The sequence below is a fragment of the Bubalus kerabau genome, chromosome 2, assembly GCF_029407905.1.
Source record: "Bubalus kerabau isolate K-KA32 ecotype Philippines breed swamp buffalo chromosome 2, PCC_UOA_SB_1v2, whole genome shotgun sequence".
Classification (NCBI taxonomy): Eukaryota; Metazoa; Chordata; class Mammalia; order Artiodactyla; family Bovidae; genus Bubalus; species Bubalus kerabau.
In genome coordinates, this window is record NC_073625.1 from 158,452,275 (window position 1) to 158,462,906 (window position 10,632).

A 10,632-nucleotide genomic window follows, 5' to 3' on the forward strand; every position below is an offset into this window, starting at 1 on the left:
TCCTGTGTTCATGGAAGGGAAAAAGTATTGTTAAAATGTCCACTACCCAAGTGACCTACAGATTCAATGCAATTCTTATCAAAATTCCAAAGGCATTTTTCATGGAAATAGAACCAAAACCCTAAAATTCACATGGAACCACAAAAGACCCAAATAGCTCAAGCAATCTTGAAAAAGAACAAACCTGGAGGTATCACAATTCCTGATTTCAAATCACATTGCAAAGCTATCAAAACAGTATCGTACAAGTATAAAAACAGGCACTTAGATCAGTGTAACAGAGTAGAAAGCCATGCATATAAGGTCAACTAATCTTTGACAGACTGACAAGAATACATAATGGGGAAAGGATAGTCTTTTCAATAAACTGGATGACCACATGCAAGAGAATAAAATTGGACCCATATCCAAGCATGCCCTGGATCCAGCAGAAGATTCTAAGCCATGGTTGTGAATTTAGGTTTGATTATATGGCCACAAGATTAAAATGTTTTCAGCAGGGGGAATATGACTTGATTGATGTTATCAAATACCCTAGCTTCTGTGAGAAGACTGTGTTAAGAGAAAGACTGAAGAACAGATAGCAGGTAGGTGGCCCGCAGGAGAGATGCTGTAGGCCTGCCCCACATGGTGCCCATGAAGACAGGCCAGGTGGGAACTTCTCCAACTGGTCACTAGCCCTCAGAACCATCCTGCCAGGAAAGTGCTGGCATCCCCCAGCTGAGTGGCTTCTGTTAATGCATCAGAATACCACAGCTGTCTGACTCCCAAGCCCAGCCTTGTCTGCTGTGCGGCCAGCCTCCTACTGCCTTTGAAGACTCCCTGCCGTACATCCATTCCCCTGCTCCTGATGAGAGCCTGAGATACCACTGTTACTGCCAGTAGAAAGAAATTCTTTCTCTTTTTTTTCCTTTCTTAGAACATAGGTTCTCATCCTAGGCTACCTGTGCCCATTCAGCTAGCTGATAACAATCAGGGGAACGTCCCCCAGATCTTCACCAGGCCTAGCTGTGACACCTATTTCCTCTGCCCCCTTTCTTCAGTCACCCAAAAAGGGTTAACAGAGATCTGGTAGTCTGTCTCAGGGTTTACTCACCCCTATCTAAGTCTAATAATGATGACTGAGGTCCATGGATGACAAGCACACAGCCAGTGCATTGAGCCTTAAATAGTCCCAGAAGGGACTTCCCTGGTGGTCCAGTGGTTAAGAATCTGCCTGCCAATGCAGGGGACAGAGTTTCGATCCCTGGTCCGGAAAGATCCCACACGCCACAGAGCAACTAACCCTATGTGCCTCAACTACTGAGCCTGCACTCTAGAGCCAGCGAACCACAACTACTGAGCCCAAGCGCCCTAGAACCCATGTTCTGCAACAAGAGAAGCCACCTCAATGAGAAGCCTGAGCACCACAACTAGAGAGTAGCTCCTGCTCACTGCAACTAGAAAAAGCCTGCAGGCAGTAATGAAGACCCAGAGAAGCCAAAAACAAAATAAATTTTTTAAAAGTGCTGCATTATAACTGAATCACTTTGCTGAACACTTGAAACCAACACAAAATTGTTAATTGACTATGCTCCAGTATAGAATGTAGGAAAATTTCAGAAGTCCCAGAAGATTCTTTTTTCCAAACACCAGCTGACAAAATTAAAGGTTTCATGCTCAGTCACCTCTAAAACCTCTCAATGGAAATAAATACTATCCCCATAACAGGCTTACTTTATGATTGTGAGAAATTCACTAACACATGGTCTCTTAAAAGCCCATGTCCCTTTCATTATGCTTTTAAGAGAGTCAGAAATACTGGTCCTAGAAGGTATTCATCCTAAAGAATTCCTTGGGTTTAAGGCCAGGTCTGCTCCATCTGCTATAATAAAAACCATAGACCAAGTGGCTTAAACAACAGACATTTATTTCCCACAGTTCTGGAGGCTGGAAAGTTCAAGATCCAGGTACCAGCTGACTCTACTCCTGGTGAAAGCCCTCTTCCTGGCTTTCAGATAGTCACTGTCTTGTGTCTCATTCTTATAAAGCCACTAATCCCATTGTGAGGACTCCACTCTCATGACCCCATCAACCCTAATTACCTCCCAAATATTCCTTGTCCAAATACCACCATACTGAGCTTCATGGTATGAATTTTTCAGGGGGACACAATTCAGCCCATAACACCATGTGATATTACGGTTTTGAAGCTGCTGTGCTATGCTCAGTCCTGCTCGACTCTTTGTGACCCCTTGGACTGTAGCCCATGGAATTCTCCAGGCAAGAATACTGGAACGGGTTGCCATTTCCTTCTCCAGGAGATCTTCCCAACCCAGGGAGTGAACCCACATCTTCTATACTGGCAGGCAGATTCTTTACCACTGCGCCATCTGGGAAGCCCACAGACTTGGAGAACTTTCTCAATTTATGTTATTCCTTGATTCTTATTTGTTTCCACATTCCCAATACCCAGGGTGATTAATAGTGTCAGTGAGGCTATGCTGGGTACATTTAGTTGGGCTTCAATAAGACACAGGATTTCATAGCTTCTCAATTCAAGTACCACAATCCATTCAGAGACCAGGGGAAACATCAGAGGCCCACAATAGGTTAATTTACCCATTGCATATTCCATGTGGCTGAAATTCCATAAGTTCTCTGCTGAGAGGTATGAGGAATCTCAGAGAAATTTAGGTTTCTTGTGTGTTGCTTCACACTTCTCAAATAATGAAATGGATGTAAGAATTCAGTCTTCAGATCTCATTATCAAAACTGGTGGTGAGTCGGGTGAAGCAGATTGGACTTCCTGCCTGTCTACAAAGGCATGCAGGGGGCAATGCCTGAGTTCCAGCCCTGCTTCTGCAACAAATTCGCTGTGGACCTTGACAAGTCACTTCACTCTCCCGAGGCTGCTTCTCGATTTGCAAACAGGGATGATAAGACATCCTCTGAGCACCTGACCAGAATGCTTAGAAGGGCCACTACCAAGGCAGCAGTTTAAGACTGTGATGCTGTTATGGTCACATCTGATACTCACCCTCTAGAAATTGTTTAAGGTCTTGGTTTCCCAGAATTACTATACAATCAGCATTCCAGAGCTGGTGAGTAGAAGCAATCAGTCTTTTCTGCTGGTTTTGTGCACGTGGTTGTCTCCAACATTTGTTTAAGATCCTCAGTATGATGACCAGGAATAAGATATGTCCCTAAAACCTGAGCTCTCCTCCAAGCACAGGCACTTGTCTCAAATGTCACTTAGGAGACTGTTATCAAGGAACTCTATTTTGCCTTTTTCTCTTCAGAGCAAAAGGCTCTTAAAGGACTGACTCTTAAATGGTAACAAAACAAGCCACTGTTTAGCTCCTTATAAAAGGTTAGGGTACTTGGCAGGCATGAAGAGAAGGAAAGTTATTAATTTAGACTTTTCCCCTTCCTCTGACTCTAGCTTTCTTGTCTCTTAACCAAATACATGTAAGTAATCTGTGCACCAAAATTGAGGTGATCAGTTCTAGAAAGGGGAACGTTAACAGGTAGGCAGATACAACCAATTTAGAAAATTTAGCTGGTATGGAAGGCAAACCGTGTGTACAAACAGAAGAGTAAAGCTCCGAAATGAAACCTGAGATGTCAGCCAAACCTGTAGACAGCTTGCCTGGCTTGGTGGGTGTGGTGTGGTGTGGGAGACTGTGTTGGAAGGAAGGGAAAGGGTGACCAAGGTCCTGCTCTGGGTAGCCAGAGCATCTAGTTTAAAAGCAAAAAAATACAAATCTTAAAAGGACTAAGACAGTCATCAAGCTGTTTAAAGTTTCAGGAAATTCCACTAACAGCTGAGTCATCCCAGGAGTCCAGACTCAGTTTCCAACCCAGCTCAGGGCCTTCCTGAGCACTGGATGGTCATTATGGACTGGAGTCTCCCTAAAATTAACACACTGAAGACCTAATCCCCAGTACCTTAGAATGTGGCCACATTTGGAGATAAGTCATTTAAAGAGTTAAATATGGCTAAATGAAGTCACGAGGATGAGGTTCTAATCCAATAGGACTGGTGTCCTTATACTAAGAGGAGAAGATGCCAGGGATGCATACACAGGGAAAGTCCACTCAAGGACAGAAAGAGGAGGCACTATCTATAAGCCAAGGAGAGAAGCCTCAGGAGAACCCTCCAGAACTGTGAAAAATAAATTTTGTTATTTAAACCACCCAGTCTATGCTATTTTGTTATGGCAAGTCTAGCAGACTAATGCATATATGTGTGGGCTTCCCTGGTGGCTCAGATGATAAAGAATCTGCCTGCAGTGAAGGAAATCCAGGTTCAATCCCTTGGTTGGGAAGATCCCGTGGAGAAGAGAATGGATAGCCACTCCGAGGTCAGGGTCGGCGACGAGAGGAGTTACCCTGTCCGAGGTCAGGGGCGGTGGCTGGGAGGACTGGACAACAGGAACAGAGCTGTCCAGCTGCAAACATGTTTTAATCTTCAAGAAAAAGAAAGAATGACCCTGAAGGTAACTGAAGTTCATGAGGCTACTATCCTCACCATAGGCCCAAGGCCAAGGCTGCATCTTCCTTGGCTTCAAAGGGTAGGGCACTTTCAGAAAGCTGTGGGTCTGATGCCCTGTGAAGTCATAGGGGTGACTGTCCCACTGAGTCATGCTGGTAAACCTGCTACCCCAGTCAACCTAGAAGGCAGAACATCAAACCAAAGAGGATATTCTTGGGACTTGTAAGCTTGTGGATTTGTCTTGCTAAGTTTTCAATTTGCTTGGGGTCCACCATATTTTTATTTTCAATTTCTCCCTTTTGGAATGGAAATGTCTATCCCATGCCTATTCCACTATTGTATTTTGGAAACACACAGTTTGTCTGGTTTCACAGATTCACAGTTGTAGAGGAGTTTTGCCTCAGGCTGAATCATATCTCAAGTCTCACCCAAGTTCAGTTCAGTTCAGTTCAGTTCAGTTCAGTCGCTCAGTCGTGTCTGACTCTTTGTGACCCCATGAATCGCAGCACGCCAGGTCTCCCCATCCATCACCAGCTCCTGGAGTTCACTCAGACTCACGTCCATCGAGTCAGTGATGCCATCCGGACATCTCATCCTCTGTCAGCCCCTTCTCCTCCTGCCCCCAATCCCTCCCAGCATGAGTCTTTTCCAATGAGTCAACTCTTCGCATGAGGTGGCCAAAGTACTGGAGTTTCAGCTTTAGCATCATTCCTTCCAAAGAAATCCCAGGGCTGATCTCCTTCAGAATGGACTAGTTGGATCTCAGTGATTCTTAAACAAGACTTTGAACTTTAGACTTTAGAGCTGATGCTGGAAAGAGTTAAGATGTTTGGGGACAATTGAGATGTTATTTCCCTAAGTTGAAGATGCTATTAAAATTCATTCCTTCATAGAAAGACAAGGACACACCTTCCAGATCCCCTTTTCGGGAAGAGAGGAAACTCAAGAAACTGGTTGTTCAAGGCTCTATACAAGTGGGACCTTGACAGTGGTTTTCATCATCTTCCTTGCTTCTAACCTACACAGGGAAAGGGGTGGGGCTGATGAAGATCAGAGGTGATCATCATGAGCCACTGTGATGATCAAACAGAGGTTAAACCTCTCTGGGGGAAAAACAAACTGTATACATATGTGATAGTTTCCAAGCACCATTAAGGGAGAAGGCAATGGCACCCCACTCCAGTACTCTTGCCTGGAAAATCCCATGGATGGAGGAGCCTGGTAGGCTGCAGTTCATGGGGTCGCTAGAGTCGGACACGACTGAGTGACTTCACTTTCACTTTTCACTTTCATGCATTGGAGAAGGAAATGGCAACCCACTCCAGTGTTCTTGCCTGGAGAATCCCAGGGATGGGGAAGCCTGGTGGGCTTCTGTCTATGGGGTCACACAGAGTCGGACACAACTGGAGTGACTTAGCAGCAGCAGCAGAAGCAAGCACTTTCGAACAGCTAAGAATCCCCCTGAATCCAGTATTCCACTCAGAGTTCTTCTTGGAAGAGCTGATTTGGTCTCCTAGAAAAGACAGATGACCAATGGCCTCCAAGAAACCTGCTAGTTTAAGAAGGGGATGGGTATTATCAAATTTCTCTCTTTCCCTTCAGAAGTGGCACTCCACTAGATTCAGGGCATTCCACCTTCTTGAGTATCTGCCTAAGGAAGTCCTAACACAGAAAGTTTTAACCTTTTTCTCTAAAACCACAGAGTTTGTCTGGCCAGTCAATTGAAGGAAGTCTAGTTGACCACTGGCTAAAAGAGGGGCCAGAGAGCTCTGTGGCAGGACTTCAGGAAAGAGAAATCTTACTTATTTTTCCCTGAATTGGAAGGGCAATGCCTGGCCATTAGGAAAACAAGCACATCCCTGGTGCTGGAATTGTAGCCGTTGCCATGGCACCCAGCCAGCCAAAGCTTCAGATGCTGTGGAGGCTCCACAGAGACCAGGTCCTCAGAGCTGACAGCAACAGTAAGATGCAGCTGCTAATTATGTATTAAAGCAACAAGAAAACCCCCTCTGACATACAGCAGATGGTGTCATGTCCTGAGGTAAGCTTTTGGCAAGAACAGAGCTGCCATTGATAAATTCCCCTTGTTTGCCCTTTAAAAATGTACAGTGCCGGGTCATGTCTAGGAAGCCAAACCCAGTCTGTGGAACACTGAAAAGATATACCTCCTCTGCTGGTCCCTGCAGTTTATGCTGTAATTCTGCCCCTTGTTACGTCTGGCACATTAGGGCATATTTTCTTTTCATGGTGTGATTTTGGCATCCATTTATCCAATTCCTTCATTTAACAGATGAGGAAATGCATGTTCAAAGATGTATATCCCCTTGTCCAAAGTGTATAACTAATAAACAGTGGAGCCAGGATCAGAACCCAGGTATGTCTGATTCCAAATGAAACCCATGCATTTCCTCAATCTTCATTGTTTTTCTGGACTGGTGGAAACTTTCTTTTGTCCTATATCAATTAGGAATGATTCTTAAGTATATTTAATTATTCATTAATTTATTTCGCTGACCAGATCTTAGTTGCAGCACATGGGATCTTCAATCTTCATTGCAGCACATGGGATCTTTAGCTGTGACATGGGAACTCTTAATTTTGGTGTGTGAGATCTAGTTCCCTGATTGGGGATTGAACCTGGGAGTGTGGAGTCTAAGCTACTTGACCACCAGGGAAGTCTCTCAATTAAGAATGACTTTGACTGCAAGAAACCACAACCAAAAAACACAAAACGAATGAAGAATATCTTAAACCACACAGAAATGAAATCTGAACACAGATAGTTCCACAGCTGCTTCACAAGCAACACAGAATCAAGACCCCAAGTCAGCGTCTCTGCAATTCTCATGCCTTCATCACATAACCACAAGAGGGTCATTGCAGATGCTGGAATCAGGGCCACATGAGTGTGTCCAAGCCCCGATCAGTGGACAGCTTTGTAATAAGAGGAAAATGGGCACTATTGCAATGGTCTCTTCTTTCCTCAGGGAGTAAAATCCATCTCAGTATCCCCTCAGTAGATGTTTAAGTTTCACTGGATGAAACCAGACTATATGGACAGCTATAGATGCAAGGGAGGCTGGGATAGGGAGGATTTGGTTTTGCACAACTGCTCTAGTGGGAAGTGGTTAACAGAAGTACACTGAAGCAGCAGTTAAGTAGCCAAACACAGATGTCTGCCGCAGGTCCCCTCAGACTCCAGGGAAGCTGGCTCAGTGGCAGTTCCCTCGCTCAGTGCTCTTGATCTTTTTCTAGCACCTCTCTCTAAAAGCTGCCTAACTGATGTTCCCTGTCCAGGATTTATCCATTTAGTGGAAGGATTTGGCTAAGTTCCAAGTTGTCTTACTCATACCCTCAAGCCTTTTCTGTCACAGGATCTAACTAGCCATTCACACATTAAAAACACCAGCATTTAGAGAACTGTTGTTTAGATTTTCTATTCTGTGCTAAGTGGAAAATATTTTCAGCAAAAATACATCAGAAAAACCTACTGTCTTTCTCTTCCCCACACCACGGTTCTCACCATTCTTAGCCCCAGAGGCACTTCAGACAGATTCTCCAAACGATCTCAGTCCCAGATGAGCTCAAAATGTACCTTGTCTGAAGGAAGGAATACACGCACACACACACACACGCACACACACACACTCCCTAAAATCAAGAGTAAGAGTAAGACAAAATCCTTACAGACTTACAAATTGCCTATGTGGAAAACTTAGAGGTTTTCTTTTTTGTTTCTTTTTAATAGAATCACTTCAGTCTGGTTGCTGGTTTTCAAATTTACTGATTTAAAATTAAGTCTTTCCTATGGGACAGTTTATGCTTGTCACTTGAGAAAGTTCATGCCTGTCTGAGACCTGGGCTCGATCCCTGGGTTGGGAAGATCCCCTAGAGGAGGGCATGGCAACCTACTCCAGTATTCTTGCCTGGAGAATCCCCATGGACAGAAGTGCCTGGTGGGCTACAGTCCATAGGGTCACAAAGAATCAGACACAACTGAGCAACTAAGCACAGAACATCTGATTCAAAGGCGTAGACTCATAACTTCATCTTCAAAGGCACAGAACAATATTTGCATTTACTTTTTATCCATAAACTAAGGGCAGGAATGAAGTATCCCTAAGAATACACAGCAACAACCCCACCCCCCCACAAGCATTATAAACTCCAGGAGTCACTCTACATATTATATGTAAATGCAGCAGCCTCCTTTCCCCCAGAGCTTTGCAGGTGGAGTCCTAACAGTAGCTGCTCCATGAAACGGCAAACGGTACACCAATTAGCCTGAGAGCAAATCTCCCCAAGGTCTGTGCTCCCAGTGATGAGCCAGTCCTTTTGGCTCTTAGCAGAGGATGTGTGAGATAGTTACACATAGAAATTATTATCCTGTTCAGAGTCCAGGCTGATTGCACCTCAAGAGGTGCAGCTGTTCCTTTGGTCTTTGTATATGATGAAGAGCTCTTGTTTTTAAATGACAAAAGGAAACAGCCCCCTGGTGATCCAAACCCCAGTCTCCTCAGACAGAATAAAGACAAAGGACAGAATAAGGGAATGAAGGTTAGGCGAGGGACAGAGGCCAGTGCCAGGAAGAGACTGAGCAGAACTGGGAGCGTGCAAGCAATTAATTCTCCGATAGGAAGAATGCAGGTGATTTTTCAATCAGAGAGCATGCCAATTTGGGGGAAGCCTGCATAGAGTGTGTGGGAACAAAGAAGAGAAATTCCAGCAGTTCAATTAGTCCATAGGGAATCAGATTTAGCAGAAAATAGCAGTCATGAAAGTTTTATTGTGCTTTTCATTCATTCAACAAAAATGTACTGTCAAGTATAGTTTTTTGCCAGACACTGAGACTGGGATTCAGCAGTGGAGGCACCCATGGTCCTTGTCACCAGGAAACTGACAGTCCAGTGGGTAAGGAAAACATTAAACAAATAATTATACAAATATGTGTACGATTTGAATTGTGATAAGTGGCAAACTTCAAGATACACTACCCAAAATATGGCACCTTGGCAAATTAAATATCTCAAGCTGAAGGAATTTGAGAAATGGTGTATGTAAGAAGGGCTTTCTGACTTCCCCCTGAGGTAGATCATTAAACCCTACTGTGAGAGGTGCCCTCCCTATACCCAGACTTGAAAGGAACATCCTTACCTATCTCTGAAGATGGAGAGACAGAGCGAAATCTGAACTAACAAGCCTTTCTGGGCTTCCTACAATTTACTACACTTAGCTCACCTTTGTCCTGTTATATCTTTCTACGACTTTCCACTCTGCATCAAACCTAGCATAAAACACTCAGGTCTAAATGTTTCTTTGGGTCTTCCCTTTCTTATGAAGGCTCCTGTGTCACATAAAACTTAAATAAATGTATATACTTTTCTTCTCTTACTGTTTGCCAGTTTAATTTTCAGACATAGCCAGAGACCCTAAGGGGGTCAAGGGAAATTTTTTCCTCTCCTACATGAGCGTTTCAAAGGAAAAATACAGGGTACCAGAAGAGTGAAGAAGAAAGGAACATACCCAGACTGGGCAGAGTACACCCAGTAAAGCGATGTTTAAGCCCATGAAGGCTGAGCAGGGTTTGGCCAGTGAAGACAAGTGTTGGAGGCAGAGGAAACAGAGCGTGGGAGAATGTGGAAGAAGCTGGCACATTTGAGGAGAGGAAAGAGGCCAGTGCGAGCCAGGAGCACAGCACTGAGCTGAGAGCTCAGATCAGCTATAATGCAACAGGGACTTTTAGAGATCACCCTCTTCCAGAATCCTCTCTTCAGCTGTGATCATATCAAGTCTACTACAAAGGTATACCCTCTGGTCATCTCATCAAATACCAGGCAGGAACCCAAATCTTGCTTTGAGAACACCGTCCCCTGCTCTGAATCATCAACAGAGTATAAATGCATGCCCTAAAATACTTTAAAGCTATTAGCAGGGTAAAGGGCAGATAAGGGCAGGCTAATACCTATTCAATCTCTGATGTTCGGGGCACTGTTTTGGGTTCCTAGGGCCTCCCTTGTGTCACATATGGCAACTGCCAATGACATCAGGTGGGGCTTCTCAGGTGGTACTAGTGGGGGTTTGACCCCTGGGTCAGGAAGATCCCTTGGAGGAGGAAATGGCAACCCACTCCAGTATTTCTGCCTGGAGAATCCCAT